At 37.4% G+C, this 18848-nt stretch overlaps 2 pseudogenes; one reads left to right on the forward strand and one right to left on the reverse strand.

The window, feature by feature from the left end:
* The window catches only part of LOC119524710, a 174900-nt pseudogene that overhangs the window by 41774 nt on the left and 114278 nt on the right, over window positions 1-18848 (reverse strand).
* LOC119524700 lies at window positions 15500-16459 on the forward strand (annotated as a pseudogene).

An 18848-nucleotide genomic window follows, 5' to 3' on the forward strand; every position in this document is an offset into this window, starting at 1 on the left:
TCCCGGGAATATAATTCTCCCTGGAAATGTGGGACATGACTCACAGTGATGAATCTGGACCCAGCATCATGAGATTGAGACTGTCTTCCTGACCAAAATGGGGGAGAGAAATGATGCAAGATAAAGTTTCAGTGGCTGAGAGATTTCAAAGAGAGTCACAAGGTCATTCTGGAGGTTATTCTTATCCATTAAATATATATTCCTTTTTAGTTTTTAGTGTATTGGAATAGCTAGAAGGATATACCTCAAACTGTTGAACTGCAACCCAGTAGCCTTGATTTTTGAAGGTGATTGTATAACTATCTAGTTTACATGGTGTGACTGTGCAATTGTGAAAACCTTGTGGCTCACAGTTCCTTTAGCCAATGTGTGGACAGATGGGTAGAAAAATGGGAACAAAAATTAAAATAATAATATAGGAAAGGGGGAGAGGGGTGTTTGGGTGTTCTTTTTTACATGTATTTCTATTCTTGTTTTTATTTTTTTCCTTTTTGTAATAACAAAAATGTTCAAAAATTGATTTTGGTCATGAATGCACAACTATATGATGGTACTGTGAACAACTGATTAGTAGGTGATTTTGGTTTATGTGAATATAGCTCAATAAAACTGTTTTTGTTTTTAAAGGCCATAGGTGTCCTTGGGGAAGGCTAGGAGGGAGATTAACAGCATAAATTTTAGGCAGTGTAACAGGGTCCTTCCCCAAATGTAAACAGCTTTCCCCATATTCAAGGCACTCTGGGTCTGTAAACTGAAATCTGAGAATTGTTTAAGGGGCTGAGACTCTCTGCTTTATAATTAAAGTTAGACTTTTGTTCACTTGATCTAGAACTCATCTTCTTATAGAGATCAAACAAGAATTTAGTAAACTGCCCATCTATTTTATTTCTTTTACCACATGATCTACTAGTCAGGGCCATAAGTCTCTGAGAGTCAGATTATTTTGACTGCTGCTTTCAGTCTGTTGTCCATTACAGTAGCCATGCCCACCTTGACTTTGGTGATTAAGTTATTCCTTATGGCCTCTGCCAACTAGGGATATGACCATGCCTATTGTGTTTAAGAATTCCAACTAAGTGACACCAGTTCCCATAGTAATATCTGACCGACAGAGAAGGGTGACTACAAAGCTTTTCAGGAATGATGGAGCTGGTCTCACAAATTTATTCCTCTCAGTCCTGGTAATAGGTATGTCCTATGGAGATTCCTAGTGTGTGTGAGAAGGTATTCCATAATAAAACCACTCTAGCATTCCAATCTCTCTAAACTTTTGGATTCCCTCATCTACATTATACCAGGGCAATTCTGGCATTTAAACTACAGGTAAAAAATCAGCCACCTTTTGATCCCCATTTCAGCCAACCACTCAATCTCTTAATGCACTTTCTAACCCCTCAAGCTACAACACTGAATCCAGAATCTCTGGTTAGTGGGCCCATAGCAATATATTCAGTCTGATCCATTTTTATATTCCTTCCACTATTATTCCAGCCCTTAATATCCATTCCTATACATATTCCCCTGATTTCTGTCTACATAAATTTGAAAACTCATGCATATATTTTGGAGTATAGCATACTTCCTCATGAGTCACACTTTGTACCTCACCATTTGGGACCTGTTGGGAATTTAGTCTAGTGATAGGTCTGGAAGAAAACTGGTAGTGGGGGAGTGTCATGAAAAAATTAGAAGTGTCTTTCAAGCCAATTACTTCAGGGCAGTTCATCACAGTTTCCTCTGGTGAAAAAAGACTAATCTCTCCAGACAGAGGAGTGAAGGATGTTCCCCAAGTCAAGCTGGTTACAGGTTTAGCAGGCAGGCCCTGAAATGTTAATCTCTTCAGATGGAGGTTGGATGGCAGACTTCTCAGGGCAGGCTGGAGGTCAGGTAGCTGTCTCCTCAGGTCAGGATGTGTCCTCAGGGTACACCATTACCAGTTTATTTAGCAAAGGCTCAGCAGAATCTAGGTTCTCACTGTGCCCACTACCATCATTATCAAAACAAGTGTCCCCATCCCAATTTTCAGGATCCAATACCTTTCCAATCAATGCCCTCACTTTAACAGAAGACACCCTGCAAGTTTGAGACTTTAGTTTATGTTGTAAATCTGCCACTCACAAAATGAGACTCTGGGTCTAGTTTTCAGAGATCTCAATTCTGTGTCCACAATAAATAAGACTTTCAGGGAACACATAGAAACTTTTATATTTTTCATAAATCACTCAAGCTGCAAATTTGAAGCCCTCAGCTCATCCTTTTCTTCTGTAATTATATCAAACAATATCTAGGAACAAGCAGCCAACATCATAATACCTTTTAACTGCAAAAAAACTCTGAAAAGGTGTCAAAAACACTGTCATCCAGAGCCTTGTCTCACATAGATGTATGGTTAGCAGAACCCATTGGTGAAATTTTGCCTCTTTCTATTGCCCATTCACACCATGGACTTCAGTGCTATCTTGATTATTGGAAATAGAGTCATTAGTGCCTCTGAATCTAATCAGAGTAGAAAACCAATTGCAAAAATCCATTCTTAAAACTCTTTTTCTCAAGAACCACTCCTGATACTAAAGCCACGGATGGTAGTTTTGGTGGAAGCATTGGGGGCAGGGAATGCAAACTCATATCTAGAGTATATGCCTATTCCAGTTAAAACAAATTTCCACCCCTTCCATGATGGAAATGGTCCAATGTAATCAACCTCCAATGTGGTAACTGGCTGATCACTTTGGGGAATTGTGTCATATTGGGGACTGTGTGTGGGTCTCTCCTGCTGGTGGATTGGGCGTTCAGCAGTGGCTACAGCCAGATCAGCCTTGGTGAGTGTAACTGGAAATTAAGACTGCCATCTGGCCACTGTGGGTTTCTCATTCCTCTGGACCAACAGGAAAGAAAGGTCATTACTGTACTGGCTGGGTGATTGGTCCTGACTATCAAGGGGAAATAGGACTGCTACTACACAATGGAGGTAAAGAAGAGTTTTCCTACAATACAGGAGATCCCCTAGGGCATCTGTTAGTACTACCATGCCCTGTGATTAAAGTCAATGGAAAACTGCAACAACCCAATCCAGGCAGGACTACCAATGGCCCAGAAACTTCAACAATGAAGGCTTGAGTCACCCCACCAGGCAAAGAACCACAGCCAGCTGAGATGCTTCCTGAGGGTAAAGGGAACATGGAATGGGTAATGGAACAAGAGAGTGATAAACATGAACTATGACAATGTGAGCAGTTACAGAAATGAGAACTGTAATTTTACGAATATTTCTTTCTTGTTTTGTCATGATTATGTTTGTACATAAAGCAAATATCTTTGTTTTCTTCTCTATCTTATCCCTTTATCATATGACTTAAATTGTATCATTCATGTTATAGTGTTTTAGTTATAGGATATACTGTTTAATTGTGAATATTACCCAAGGGCTTTCACACTATTCTGGGGAGATTTAGTGTTCTTCTGATTGTATGCAGGACAGTTTTATTGTCAGGTGAAAAATGTCTGTTATTGTTTTTTATTTAGAGATTAAGTGCGGTTTAAGGTGATGTGTATAGCTGTCAAGTTGACAAGGGGTGGACTGTGATGATTAGGTTCATGTGTCACCTAAGCCAGGTGATGGTGCCTAGTTGTATGGTCAAGCAAGCACTGGCCTATCTGTTGCTGTGAGGACTTAAATCATCAGTACACTGATTGCATCTCTGGCTGATTATACCTGCAGTCAGCTAAGGGAAGTGTCTTCTGCAATGAGAGATGTTTAATCTAATCAGTTGAAGTCTTTTTTGGGGGGTGATAGCTTCAGCAGTCAGAAGAGAGAACATTCATCTCTACTTCAGTCAGTAAGGCTGCTGCCTCTCAGCTGGCCAGCCAGCCTCTCCTGGGGAGTTCATCAAAGGCATCAGAATTGCAGCTTGCAGTCTGCCCTATAGAATTTGGACTCATGCATCCCCACAATTGCATGAGACAATTTTATAAAATCTCATACTATTTACAGATACCTCCTATTTGTTCTGTTTCCCTATAGAACCCTGACTAATACAGTGGTGTATCACATTAATTTTCCTGGGTTGAACCACCCTTGCACACCTGGGATAAAATGCACTTGATTATGGTGTAACTTTTTTTTGATGTGCTCTTGGATGTGATTTGTTGTATTTTTTTGAGGATTTTTGCCTGTATATTCTTTAGAGAAATTGGTTTGTAATTTTAATTTCTGGTAGTATTATTATCTGGCTTTGGTATTAAGGTGATGCTGGCTTCATAGAATGAATTAGTTAGTATTCCCTCCTCTTGAATTTTTGGAAGATTTTGATCAGCACTGGTATTAATTCTTCTTGGAATAATTGGTAGAATTCCTGTGTGACACCATCTGTTCCTAAGCTGTTCTTTTTTGGAATGTTTATTTATGACTGGCTCAATCTCTTTTCTTGTAATTGGTCTGTTGAGGTCTTTTATGTCTTCAGTCAGTGTAGATTGTTTGTGTGTTTTTAAGAATATGTCCATTTCAACTAGGTTGTCTAATATTTTGGCATACAGTTTTTCAGGTAGCCTCTTATGAACCTTTTTATTTCTGGGGGTCAGTAGTAGTGTCCCCTCTCTCATTTCTGATTTCATTTATTTGAATCATCTCTCTTTTTCCTTTGTAATCTAGCCAAAGTTTTTTCAGTTTTATTGATCCTCTCAAATAACTAATTTTTGGTTTAGTTGTTTGTCTCCATTGTTTTTTTAAGTCTCAATTTCATTTATCACTACTCTAATCTTTGTTATTTCTTTCCTTCTCCTTGCTTTGGGATTTGTTTACTGTTTTTCTTTCTAGTTCCTTCAGGTGTGTAATTAGACCTTTGATTTTAGCTCTTGTTTTTCTTAATGTAGACATTTACATCTATAAATTTTCTTCTCAGCACGTCCTTAACTGAATCCCATAAGTTTTGGTATTTTGTGTTCTTGCTTCTAGTTGTCTTGAGATATTTACTGATTTTTGTTGCAATTTCTTCTTTGACACACTGATTGTTTAAGACTGTGGTATTTTACTTCAATATATTTGTAAATTTTCTACTTTTCCTCATATTGATTTCAGCTACATTACTTTATAATCATATAAAGTGCTTTGTAAATTACATTCTTTTTAAACTTATTGAGACTGGTTTTGTGGACAAATGTATGGTCTATCTTGGAGAATGTTCCATGGGCTCTTGAAATCAATGTATACCCTGCTGTTTTCAGATTCAGTGTTCAATATGTGCCTGTTAGGTCTAATTCATTTATCATAGTATTCAAGTTCTCTGTTTTTTTATTGTTCCTCTCCAGAAGTTCTTTTTATTGATGAAAGTGGTATTTTGAAGACTCCAACTATTATCATAAAGATGTCCATTTCTCCCTTAAATTTTGCCAATAATTGACTCACGCATTTTGGGACATCCCAGTTTGATGCATGTTTATCATAATTATTTATTTTTGGTGGGTTACTCCTTTTATTAATATATACTTTCTTCTTTGTCTCTTATAACAGTTTTACATTTAAATTGTATTTTGCCTGTTAATTATATAGCTATCCTAGCACTTTTTGGTTATTATTTGCAGAATACCATTTTCTAACTTCTCACTTTAAACCTATTATTGTCCTTTCAATTAAGAGAGTCTCTGGTAGACAGCATATAATTAGGTCATATCTTTTTTTTATCCATTTTCCAAGCCACGTCTTTTTTTATAGTCCTTTTTCATTTTTATTTTATTTTTATATTGAGATTGTTTGCATACCATACAATTATTCAAAGATCCAAAGTGTGCAATCAATTGCCCACAGTACCATCATACAGCTGTACATCCATCACCACAGCTATTTTTTTGTCAATTTTTGAAACATTTTCATTACTCCAGAAAAGAAATAAAGACACACACAAAAAAGGAAACTCAAATCCTCCCATACACCTAACCACCCCCCTCCATTACTGAGTCACAGTACTGATATAGTACATTTGTTATTGTTGATGAAAGAATGTTAAAATACTACTAACTGTAGTATATAGTTTGTGATTGGTATATATATTTTTTCTATATGCCCCTCTGTTATTATTAATGTATAGTGTCGTACATTTGTTCTAGTTCATGAGAGATACTTCTAATATTTGTACAGTTGATCATGGACACTGTCACCATAAGATTCACTGTTTTATACATTCCCATCTTTTAACCTCCAACTTTCCTTCTGGTGACATACATGACTCTGAACTTCCCATTTCCACCAACTTCTCATGCCATCCAGCACTGTTATTCTCACAATGTGCTACCATCACCTCTGTCCATTTTCAAATGTTTAAGTTCACCCTAGTTCACCCTAGTTCTGCTGATAACAAGCAACCACTCCCCATTCTTTAGCCTTATTCTATATCCTGATAACTTACACTTCTTGTCTATGAGTTTACATATTACATACACTGATTAGTTCATATCGTTGAGTTCATATCAGTGAGATTACATATCAGTGAGTTTACATATTACATACACTGATTAGTTCATATCAATGAGATTCTGCAATAATTTGTCCTTTAAGTGTCTGTCTTATTTCACTCAATATAGTGCCCTCAATGTTTCTTCATCAACCCATTTTTTAAGACGGTTTTGTTGATGCACCATACATTTCATCCTAAGTAAACAATCAATAGTTCCCTGTATGATCACATATTTAGGTATTCACCACCATTTCCTCTATATGTATAAGGACATCTCCATTTCTTCCACAAAGTAGGGGGCAGAGTCAAAGAAAGGAGAGAGAAAGGAGAAAAAGAAAGAAAGAAGGAGAAAAAAATGATAGCTAGGAAGCAACAAAAGGAAAGAAGGCATTGAAATAAAGTAGAATAAAGGGTCAGACAACATCACCAGTGCCAAGATCCCCATACCCTTCCCTTATGTCCCTCCCTCATATGCATTTAGCTTTGTTATATTACCTATGTTATATTACAGGAAGCATAATACAATGTTTCTGTTAACTATAGTCTCTAGTTTGCCTTGGTTGTATTTTCCCCCCAATTCAACACCAATTTTAACACATTGCAATGTTGACAATCATTTGTTCTACCTCATGTAAAAACATATTTGTACCTTTTATCACAACTGTTGAGCACCCTAGATTTCACTGAGTTATACAGTCCCAGTCTTTATCTTTCCTCTTTCCTTCTGGTGTCCCACATGGTCCTAACCTTCGTCTTTCAACCATACTCAGAGTCATCTTTATTCAGTGTACTTACATTGTTATGCTACTATAGCCCAATTTTTTTTCCAATCTTCACATTCCTGTCTTTTCCTTTCTGTCTGCAGTGCTTCTCTTAGTGTTTCCTATATAGGAGGTATCTTGTTCACAAACTGCCATTTTCTGTTTCTCAGAGAATATTTTAAGCTCTCCCTCATATTTGAAGGGCAGTTTTGCTGGATGTAGGATTTTTGTTTGGTGGCTTTTCTCTTTAAGTATCTTAAATATGTAATCCCACTTCCTTCTTGCCTCCATGGTTTCCATTGAGAAATTTGCACATAGTCTCATCAAGCTTCCTTTGTATGTGATGGATCGCTTTTCTCTTTCTGCCTTCAGGATTCTATTTTTATCTTTGATGTTTGATAATCTGATTATTAAGTGTCTTGGCATAGCTCTATTTGGATCTATTCTGTTTGGGGTTCACTGCATTTCTTGAATCCATAATTTTATGTCTTTCATAAGAGATGGGAAATTTTCACTGATTATTTCCTCTATTATTGCTTCTGCCTCTTTTCCCTTCTCTTCTCCTTCTGGGAGACCAATGACACATGTATTCCTGCATTTCATTTTGACCTTAAGTTTCTGGAGATGTTCCTCATATTTTTCCATTCTTTTCTATATCTGTTCTTTTGTGTGTAGGCTTTCAGGTGCCTTGTTCTCCAGTTCCTGAGTGTTTTCCTCTGCCTCTTGAGATCCACTGTTGTATGTCTCCATTGTGTCCTTCATCTTGTGTGTTTTGCCTTTCATTTCCATAGATTCTGTCTGTTGTTTTTTCAAACTTTTGATTTCTACCTCATGTCCACCCAGTGTTTTCATTATACACTTCTCTTTTGCCACATCTTCCCTAAATTTTCTGAATTCATCCAGCACTAGTTGTTTAAATTCCTGTATCTCAGTTTACATATAATTTGTTCCTTTGACTGGGCCATAACTTTGCCCCTCCTAGTTTAGGTTGTAGTTTTCTATTGTCTGGGCATCTGGCCTCCTTGGTTACCCCAGTCAGGTTTCCCTAGACCAGAATGGGCTCAGGTCTTGGAAGAAGGCAATAGTATCCGGTTTCCCTGTGTCTTAGAAGAATGGTACACCCTGTAAGGCCTCAAGTCACTGTGATTTTCTGCCCAGCAGTTGGCACCTGTCAGCCTGTCAGCCCAGACTGGTGTAAGAGATGTGGCCTGTGGCTGTTTTCCCCAGGCTCTGGGGTCTGGTTCTGAATGGAAGGCAGGTAGTAGAACTTGGCACTGTCTCTTCCCTCTTAGGGAAGCTGTACCCCTGGGGAGAGTCATTTGCATTTGAATCATCTCTTACTCTGCTATCTCCACCCTTGTCTGGGTCTGAGCACTGGAAATTGAAAATGGTTGAGGCTTTCTTCACTGAGCCAAAAAAAGGGACAGAAAGACCCCCTTCAGGATCAGCCTGTGGCCCCCCTCAGTTTCACCTGTTGGCCAGAGACAGCAACCAGTCCTCTGAGGCTCCCCCTCCCTTCCAGGGAGGTCCTCCAGCTCTCCAAGATCAGTCAGCAACAAAAGCCTCTGCTCATTAGGGACTAGCTTGCTGGTTAAAACCCCCTTTGGAGCTCAGCTGAGCCGTATTCTCTTGCTGGAAGAGTGCTGCTCTCTAGCAGAGCAAGGCTTTGCAGATTGGGAGAGTGCTGCTATCTAGTGCCATGAGGCTTTGCAGTTTAGGCCATAGGGGCAGGGGGCTCCTGGCTCAGATCTGCAATTTTTACTTACAGATTTCATGCTGTGATCTCATTCATTCCTCTCAATTCATGTTGGTGTATGATGAGGGGATGGTCAAATTTGTCCTCCTGAAGTTATTCCAGATTATTTATTGTTTGTTTCTGGTTGTTTATTAGTTGTTTCAGGGAGGCTGACTAGTTTCCACTTCTTTCTATGCTGCTATCTTCTTCCATCTCCAAACCATGTCTTTTGATTGAGGAATTTAATCCATTAATATTCAATGTTGTTACTGTAAATGGAGTGCTTACTTCAACCATTTTATCCTTTGGTTTTCTATGGAATGTCTTATATTTGCCTCTCTTTTAACTCTTTCAGTCACCCTTACTGATCATCTTCATTTATATGCCCTTCTTCAAACCTCTGTCTCCTGTATCTTCCTTTCATCCTGCAGATATAACTTCTGTATTTCTTTTAAGGTCTCTTGTCAATGAACTTGCTCTGATTCTATTTATTTGTGAATATTTTAATTTCTCTCCTGTTTTTGAAGGAGAGTTTTTCCAGGGAAAGAAATCTTGGCTGACACTTTTTCTCTTTCAGTATCTTAAATATATCATAAAACTACCTTGTCTTCATCATTTCTGACAAAAAGTTGACATCTAGCCTTGCTTAGGATCCCTTGTATGTGATGAATTGGTTTTCTTTTGCTGTTTTCAGAATGCTCTCTTTATCAAAGGCATTTAACATTCTGAATTACTGTATGTCTCAGTGCAGGTATTTTAGGATTTATTCTGTTTGAAGTATTTTGTACTTCTTGGAGATGTATATTTATGCCATTCATAAGAGATGGGAAATTTTGGGCCATTATTTTCTGAAATATTCTGTCTGCCCCTTTTCCCTTTTCTCCTTCTGAGACACCCAGAACATGTTGTTTGTGAATTTCATGTTGTCATTCAGTTCCTAATACCATGTTCGATTTTTTCCATTCCTTTATCTTTTCTTCTGGGTATAAGTTTCAGAAGTCCTGTCTTTTAGTGCAATGATATTTTCTTCTGCCCTTCAAATCTTCTGTTGTATACCTCTAGTGTATTTTTTATCTTATCTATTGTGCTTATCTTTCCTATAGTTCTTTGTCTTTGCTTGCTTTCAAATTATTCTTTAGATTCACCCAGTGTCTTCTTAATATCTTTATCTCCTTAACCATATTTTCCTTAGTCTCTTTGACTTCATTTAGGAGAATTGTCTGAATATGTCTGACTAGTTTTCCACATTCATTGTCTCCTCCTTCTTTCTAATTTTTTCCTTTGACTTGGCCACATCTCTCTGCTTCTTAATATGGCTTATAAATTTTGCTGATATCTAGGCATCTGATTACCTTGATTGTTTATACTGATCAACAGTCTTTCTCTTTTCCTTAGTTTTTTTCACTGTTTTGGCTGCATTTATTTTACATTATAATGCAAGCAATTTTTGTGTTTTAATGGAAATTTATTGAGATATATTCACATACCATATAATCCATCCAAAGGATACAATCAGTGGCTCACAGTATCTTCATATAGTTGTTCATTCATTGTCATAATCAATTTTAGCACATTTTCATTACTCCAAAATAAAGAAAAAAGTAAAAATTTCCTAGGGTTTTATTATTGATTGGCCTTGTATTAAGGCTCTTTGACACTTGGGTACAACTTATTTGGATCTTCAGAATTGTCCATGTTTAATTGATAAAAATGAGTCCAGGGAGCCATGGAGGAGGTGCAGACCAGTTTCAAAGGGCCCTGGAAAAAGGGTAAGGAAAGATGCCAAAAAATCTTATCTTCTTTTTTGTGTGTGTGTTGTCCCCTGAAGCTGCATTTTTCTGGTTTGTCCAGAAGATGGCACTATCCAACAAAACTTTCCCCAGAGACCTAAAGAAGGAGTATATATATATTTTTAACTTCTACCAGGCAGTGTTGAAACAATGGTTATAGGGTCCCTTTTCTGGGCCAGCTAGAACTGTGATGCAGACCCAGAACCCAGCAGTCCAAACTCACCAGTCAGAAGCCACACTCAGTCCTCCACCATGTTCTCCCTGCCTATTATTAGGGAGGAAGGTCTTCATGACCCTCCTCTGTCCATGGTATCCAGTCATGGGTGATACCCAAGGCAAGTCTCAAGTGTGGGGAATGTGTGCCAGCCACAGTCAGGAGAAATTCACTCACAGTTTTTGTTTCAGCTTCTTTACCTCACCACCCCACTCTCTGCAGGATGCTGTAGTGCCTCCCCTGGTCTTCAGAGCCTCAGAACCATTGATTTGGACAGGTTGCCTGTCCACTAGCTGTTTCATAGAAGGAGTGTGTCCTGTAGCTCCCTAGTCCACTGTCTTCCCCCAGCAAATTGTTTCTTCAATCTGCCCTCCAGTATTCTCCCAGTGCTTCCCACTCTCAGAGTTTTATGAGAAATTAGTTGGTAGAGGACAGAGGAAATGCTACCTGAAGGCTGAAATATCTTTGGTTCAGGGTAGGCTGTAGCAGCCCAGGGTGGAACTGACCCAGAAAAGACACCACTGGAAGAAAAAAAAAAAACATCAAAAACTGTATTTTCAGATCCTTTTAACTAAGTTTGGGAAATGATCAAAATGTTTCCAAAATGCAAATAGAAAATGGGTATGGTAGATTTGGGCTGCAAGTTCTAAAGAGGGTGAGGAATTGCTTCTATCTTGTTCCTCTTTTATTCTAATTAGGGATGTGGCAGCCACCTAATAAGTATTTTTATTTTGAAGGCAAGATATCAAAGAGTATCTTTGTCTGGCTGATTATGTTATGGCTGTTTTTCTTTTAATTTTTTGTATTCAATTTTGCATTTTAAACTTTTCTGTTAGTAGCATATTAACACAAAACAAAAACTCACTGAAATTAAGTGAAAAACAAAACAATGCAAATTGTGAGTGATAGAAGAAAGAGAACATTCAGTAAGATAATGAAAAATGATAGAGAAGAAGATGTGAAGATGACTCAATCCTAGTCTTGACCACTGTAATAATGAGTGGGGTTAGGCTTGACAGGTTAATTGAACTCAGAGTTTCAGACTCAGCTATGAAGGATGAGAAGAAATTATAACAATATCATACAAAATGTTCTTCAAGATTAAGTGAGGATATACATGCAGCAATGTGTGTATGTCTATATACATACATATATGCATGCATGAATTTGAAAATATTTTGGTAAGTGAAAAAAACTGCGTATAAGCTAACATTTTTCAGAGAAGCTTTTATTGATGGTAATGAGATTTTAGAATATTATTAATATTGGTTTAGATTCCCATAACACTGAGTTTAACATTGGAAGGAGATAAAGAGTGACTTGAGAAGAAAGCCAGAAAAGTGTCATGGAAATATATATTAACTATTTAGCCATCTTAATTGCCTGCTGCTTCAAAGTCCTAGTGGGAATTTATCAACTGAAAAGTTTTGTCTACTCCCTTAATGGGCAGAAAGAAGTCCAGATGATGACACTTTCCTTCTTCTCCTTGTACATTTAACTGCAGTCACACTCTGCTTGTTCAGCTGGATGAAGTTCATTCACAGCTTCATGTGGGTTATTGACAACATCTCATTCATTTTTTCCTATTATCTATTTTGAAAGGTAGAAGCAAATATGCTTTCTCCTTTGAATCTCTTTTTGTAACAATTATTTACTGCCCCATTTTAGAAAATGGATTTTCTATTTCCAATTTTTTATGGACAAATGGATATATATTCCTCTTATATTTTTGCATGATGTGTTTTTTTTTTCCAAGACTAAAATTTTGCAGAGGCAGAGTGACTGATTCTATTTCAAGTGTTGTTATCTCTGATGGTCTGAAATCACAAGAAACAACTCTCTGGATAATTTTCATGTTTATGTGACAGAAGTGACAGTGGGAGTCTTAAGACCTAAATTGAAGACAGTGGAGGTAAGGCTGTGTTCCTGAGAGAACTGAGTCAGTGTTACAGGCTCTGAATCCTACCCCTGGGATGTAACAGGAGTCCTCCCTCAGATAGTTGTGTGACCTCAGGCAAAGACCCTGAGAACCTCAATTTTCTAATCTGCAAAGAAGAATATGAAATAAGAGTAAATACTTCATAGACACTTTGGATAGAGTAAATGTGGTAAAGGTAATAGGAATAAAACTGAGGTGCTGTAAGCTCCATTGAAATCCTTGACATTCTCTTATGACTGCACTATTGATGATCCCCTAAGTTAAGCCCCTGCTAAGCTGTGGCATTAAACTCAAGCAATTGGATGATAAAGACTAGTGATCCAGGAGGTCAGTCACTGTGTGTGGTGCTGATGCTGTGATCTGTTTTCTGTCTGGTGTCCTGGGTTGACTATTCAATATGCTTTATTTCAATCCAAATGAAGCAGAGATTTCCAAGCTCGCACCCACCTGCTCCCCAGTGCTCTTTCCTCCACCCTACTTCTCTAATCATTCTGCAAAGAGGTTTGAGATCTTAAAAAAAAAAAAAAAAAGAAAAAAAAAACAGTCCCTGCAGCTATCCTGCTTCATTTCAACCACTGATGTAGACTTGATGAGCTGGTGTGTTTTGCCATTTAGCAAACTGTTGAAATTGTACACAGATTTCAGTTTCCATCTATAAAGGAGGGTGATATTTGATAGAATAGTTTTTTTCTGTTTATGCATTGTGACACAGAAGTTGTGGACATGTTTATTATGGCATCAAATTCATTAAAGAGTTGCTTACTGCATCAACTCACCAGAACATGGGACTGTTAATACACTGAATATCATAATTAGTCTTTGAATTATTATAAGAGCACTGTATAAAATGTATTTTTCCTAAAACTCATCCTGAAATACCCTTGCATCATCACCACTTTTCAGAAAGATGAGCTGTTATTTCCCTCCTATTGTAAGGACTATTTAAGTTGAACACACTCTTTGGGAAATAAAAAAGTTCCACAGAATTAATCTCCTTAACATAAAATATGCTAGAAACTATTAATGATTATCTTCAGAAAGTACAAATGTTTGGGTCTATTGTGTTTTCTTATTTATTTTGTAGTAGTCTATTTCATTTCTACTTTAAATCACTTTTACGTATAATTTTTCCCCTGAATAGATCAACAGTGTCATCCTTAAATGTAATCAAGTTTAAATTTACCTTTGAATTATCTTCATGATCTGACAGAAACAGACTCTAAGCAGGAAGAGAGAGCTAGAGAACAGTGAATTGGAATGAGAGACATCTCAGTGTTGTTCAATTTTCCCATCTGCATCTCAGTTTCCATGAAAAAATTGATCATGGTAAGTAACAGAGCAAACAGTGTCTGCAAAACAACTAAAACCCTGTTGGAAAGTCTCAGGGATTCTGCAAATATTAGTCCCCTACCCACTGAGATTTAGGGCAAATGGTGGTATATTAGGGAGACAAATTTTACCATAGAGAAGCATGTACTAGACATAAGTGAGAGAGAATTCTCAATTAAGCTTAACTAGGAATTAAAATTTTTTTAAATGAATAAATTTTCTGGAACTACATAAATTACCAAATGCAAATTCTTAAATATATGAATAAGATACTGAAACTGGACAACTGAAGTAATGAATCTTATAACATCATAAGACAATATTAGTGAGAGTCAACTCTTACATAGTGATAGAGTTAGATATTAACTCTCTATACTAATAGTGTAAAGGTTTACCTATCTGTGACTAGTAATGTTCTGAATATGGTCAATATTTTGTTTATTTATTTATTTATTTATTACTTATTTATCTTCACCACAATTTAAGGTAAAGCATTTTCCTATCCCCTTTTTGTGTAGACAGAGGGATGGAGGGTTGAGTAACTTGCTGAGGGCAAAGTGCAGGTAGAAGGGAAGCTGGATCCATGGCTGAGTTTAGGTGCAGAGTCTGGACTCTGAATTCTCTATTCTCAGGTTCTCTGAGGATTGTTGGAAACATGAGTGAACTCCATCCTGCCTGTGGGGCTGTGTACCTTAATATGTGCAATCACAGTGCCTCACAGGGCAGGCAGATTGAATAAGCAGAGGGCTCAACATCTGATAAGGCTTTGCCCAAATAAGTTTTCAGTTATTTTCTGAATGCTTGCTATATGGGATATACTCTGTTTTTAAGATCCCTGTTGTATCCTTGAACAAGATAGTAAATTCAGTTCAGGTTCCCATGACAAGAACACTAGAAATAAGGGATATGATGTTTCTATTTTCCAGTCATTCATTCCTTGTGTTTGCATAGATGCACTGCTCTAAAAATTTCCAGAACATGCTGATACATGATACTATTATCAAGAATATTCATCCCCCTGAAATGGCAACACCAGTGTAATACCAATCCTTTTGACCCAGAGTTTTGAATTCATTCCTTTTTATATAAATTTCTTGAAGTAAATGTAATTCATAATCCGAAAACAAACATGCTTTTTAGCACAATTGGGTACACAAACACTCATACATGCACACAAATATACACACACTCACTGGACGTAAATGTCAGCTATGCACATCACCATGAGTGATCAGTGTAACCCCAGTGTTCTCCTTGGTCCCCTTAGGTGAAACCTTGAAATCACATGGACAACTACACGTGGCTGGCTAACCACACTGGAAGCTCCACTTTCATCCTTTTGGGAATTTTCAGTCAATCTGAACACCCAGCTCTCCTTTGCACAGCAATTTTTTGTGATTTTTCTGATGACCTTGTCTGGAAATGCCATCCTTATCCTTTTGATATACTCAGATGCCCACCTCCACACACCCATGTACTTTGCATCAGCCAGTTGTCTCTTATGGACATGATGTACATTTCTGTCACTGTGCCCAAGATGCTCATTGACCAGGTGATAGGTGTCAATAAGATCTCAATCCCAGAATGTGGGATACAGATGTTCCTCTATGCAACACTAGTAGGATCAGAATTTTTCTTTCTTGGTGCCATGGCCTATGACAGGTATGTGGCCATCTGCCATCCACTGCATTACCCTGTCCTCATGAACCACAGGGTCTGTGTCCTCCTGGTGTCTGGCTGTTGGTTCTTAGGCTTGGTGGATGGTTTTGTGCTCACTCCCATCACCATGTCCTTCCCCTTCTGCAGATCCTGGGAGATCCATCACTTCTGTGAGGTCCCTGCTGTAACAAAGCTCTCCTGTTCTGACACCTGGCTTGTGGAGACACTCATGTACCTGTGCTGTGTCCTCATGCTCCTCATCCCTGTGACAGTCATTTCAAGCTCCTACTTTTTTATCCTGCTCACCATCCATAGGATGAACTCAGCAGAAGGCCGTAAGAAGGCCTTTGCCACCTGTTCCTCCCATATGACCGTGGTTACCCTATTCTATGGGGCTGCCATCTACACCTACATGCTCCCCAGCTACTATCACACCACAGAGAAGGACATGGTTGTATCTTTCTTTTATACCATACTCACTCCTGTGCTAAACCCTTTAGTCTACAGTCTTAGAAATAAGGATATCACACGGGCTCTGAACAAAATGTTGCATTTTGGACCTGTGTCTCAAGAAACTATAAATTAAATTCGTGTCATAACCATTCCTTTTCTTTCTTTCTACATGCAATAGTTTTAGAATCTTATGTCTATGCTATTCCTCAGACTTATACCATGGTGTCACATCTCATTTTCAATGACTTTTTAGAGAATATTTCCCTGTACATGAAAACTCTTATACTCCTTCTCCATTCAAATGTATTATACAATTACATTTTATAGAGGTTACATTTACTAAGGTTGATACTGAAGTGCACTGTGATTCCATCAGATATAAGTAATGAAAATATTTAGAGATAGTGGTCATGAGTTATTCATCTGACTTTCTTAAGAAAGGGAAAGAGAGAGGAGGGAAATAAAATGGGTGCATTGTTAATATTAAAAATAGATGATTGGAGAAAGATTAAATAATGATTTAAAATATCAGTCTTTATCCCCTTTTGTTAAGTTCATACTCTCTATTTGGTGGCAGTGTAATTAACTTAATATCTTAGATAGCATGGGCATTTTAACATGCCTATTCATTACTGAGAAAATCCCATCATCTACACACTTTATGGAGTAGTGCTTTGTTCCACATGGTCCCACCCTGAAGGCATCTAGCGGGTGTTAATATTCTGAAACTTTTAGTAACCATGTGGTAGATATAGGATCCATGACTGCTTCAGTGAATGTGGGAAAATATTTACCAAGTGTGGAAGGATAATTTAGAGAAAAGTCCCTATAGGACATGACATCTGATCTAGCTTTGAGGTTGTCTTTTATTTGTTGAGAAGGTAGAGGCACTTCATGAAGTATTCAATCCCTCATTTATTCAACAAATATTTCCTATGCTATTTTATAATCTGAAATTGTAGCTAAATGAGATTAAAATCAGAATAATACATGGTTATTGTTCCCAACAAATTTGAACTGTAGGTTTAAATGTATATGCAAATTGATTTGACAACCACATGCAAGGATTATAATCTTAGCAAGATATCAGGTCTATCTGTGAAATGTCAGTTTGCCATCAACAAAAAGAACAACATCAAAGGCAGCTGAGAGAAGTCCCTGGAGCTGAATGTTGGAATTGACTCCATGGTACCCCCAGATGGGTCCAGGAGGCTGTAGGGCAAGGGGTCAGGCATTGCCAGTGATGCCAGGGAAATGGAAGAGAAGGAGCAAAGCATCTGATGGTGGGCCAAACAGTACTGGTGAGTTTTCCAATGGATCATTGTTTCTTGCTTCAATTTAGAGCCCCATTTCTTGCCCCTCTGTGACCCAGCATTTTACAACCAGTAGTGAAATGATATTTACATTTTAGAAAAGTTACTTTAGTGGTAAAGGACAAGAGATATGCAACACTAAAAGCAAGCAGACCAGGCATGGGACAATAGTGAGCTAACTGATGTTGCAAATCCCCACATAGGATTGAGGAGAGAAATATTTGGGGTTAGAGGAGACTTGTTGAATGTATTAAATAAATCCACATTTACAGTTGCACATCTATCATTTTCAAATTGGTTGCATCCAATTTGAAAAATCAGGTGGTTTCAAAATTACAGATATCCTTTTCCCATTGATACAGTCAATAATTATATGGCTGTAAAATCCAAACTTTGAAGTGTTTTGGATAAACATGTTAGAAAACCAGTTTCCAATAATTTTGCTGCAGTCAAACCAACTGAATAAAATATGCACACACTCTTGCATCTTTTGAAATAACTGATAAGTGTATATGTTTCACCCCTCAATGTACTGTTCTATAATTATAAAGCCTAGAATTGAGAAAAAGTAGGAACAAGGAACTTGTTACAGTGTGGAACCATACTCTTCCAAAGTCTTTTTTTTTCTTTTTAGTTTACCTCAAACCAAAAATCATTTGATTAAACTATTTAGAACAATGAATTATCTTTATAGGTAAGATGCTTTAAAATAATTTTCCCATAGTCTCGATAAATAATATTTTCAGTAACTATCCCATCAGTTATCATCTACAGTTGGGTGGGGCATATCTCCAAGCAAACCCAATCAGCACCAAAACGTCTGCCCCACAAGCCTACATCAAAGAATATGGCTTTTTCTGCAGGACATAATACATTCAAACTGGCACATTCATCCACCCCTAAATTCTCATCAATCATTCTCTTCTCTACCTTGGTCCTTATATAATCACTCATAAATAGTGATGCTTTACAAATTGTTGCTGATATCATTGATTATATTAGATGTTATGTTTAAATTTCTGTTTCTCTAAAAATTTTGATTTAGCATCTTTCCTTGTGTTCATTGCCCTATAGAACATCTTAACCTACAAATTAAGCAACTATAACTTTTGTTTACATTGTGATTGGATAGTTTGTGCTCTGCCTGACTTGTTCTTGCCTCATATATTATTAGCACTAATCCTTTGTTATATGTTTAAAGCCTCTTTT

This window comes from Choloepus didactylus, assembly GCF_015220235.1.
Source record: "Choloepus didactylus isolate mChoDid1 chromosome 11 unlocalized genomic scaffold, mChoDid1.pri SUPER_11_unloc4, whole genome shotgun sequence".
NCBI classification, from domain to species: Eukaryota; Metazoa; Chordata; class Mammalia; order Pilosa; family Megalonychidae; genus Choloepus; species Choloepus didactylus.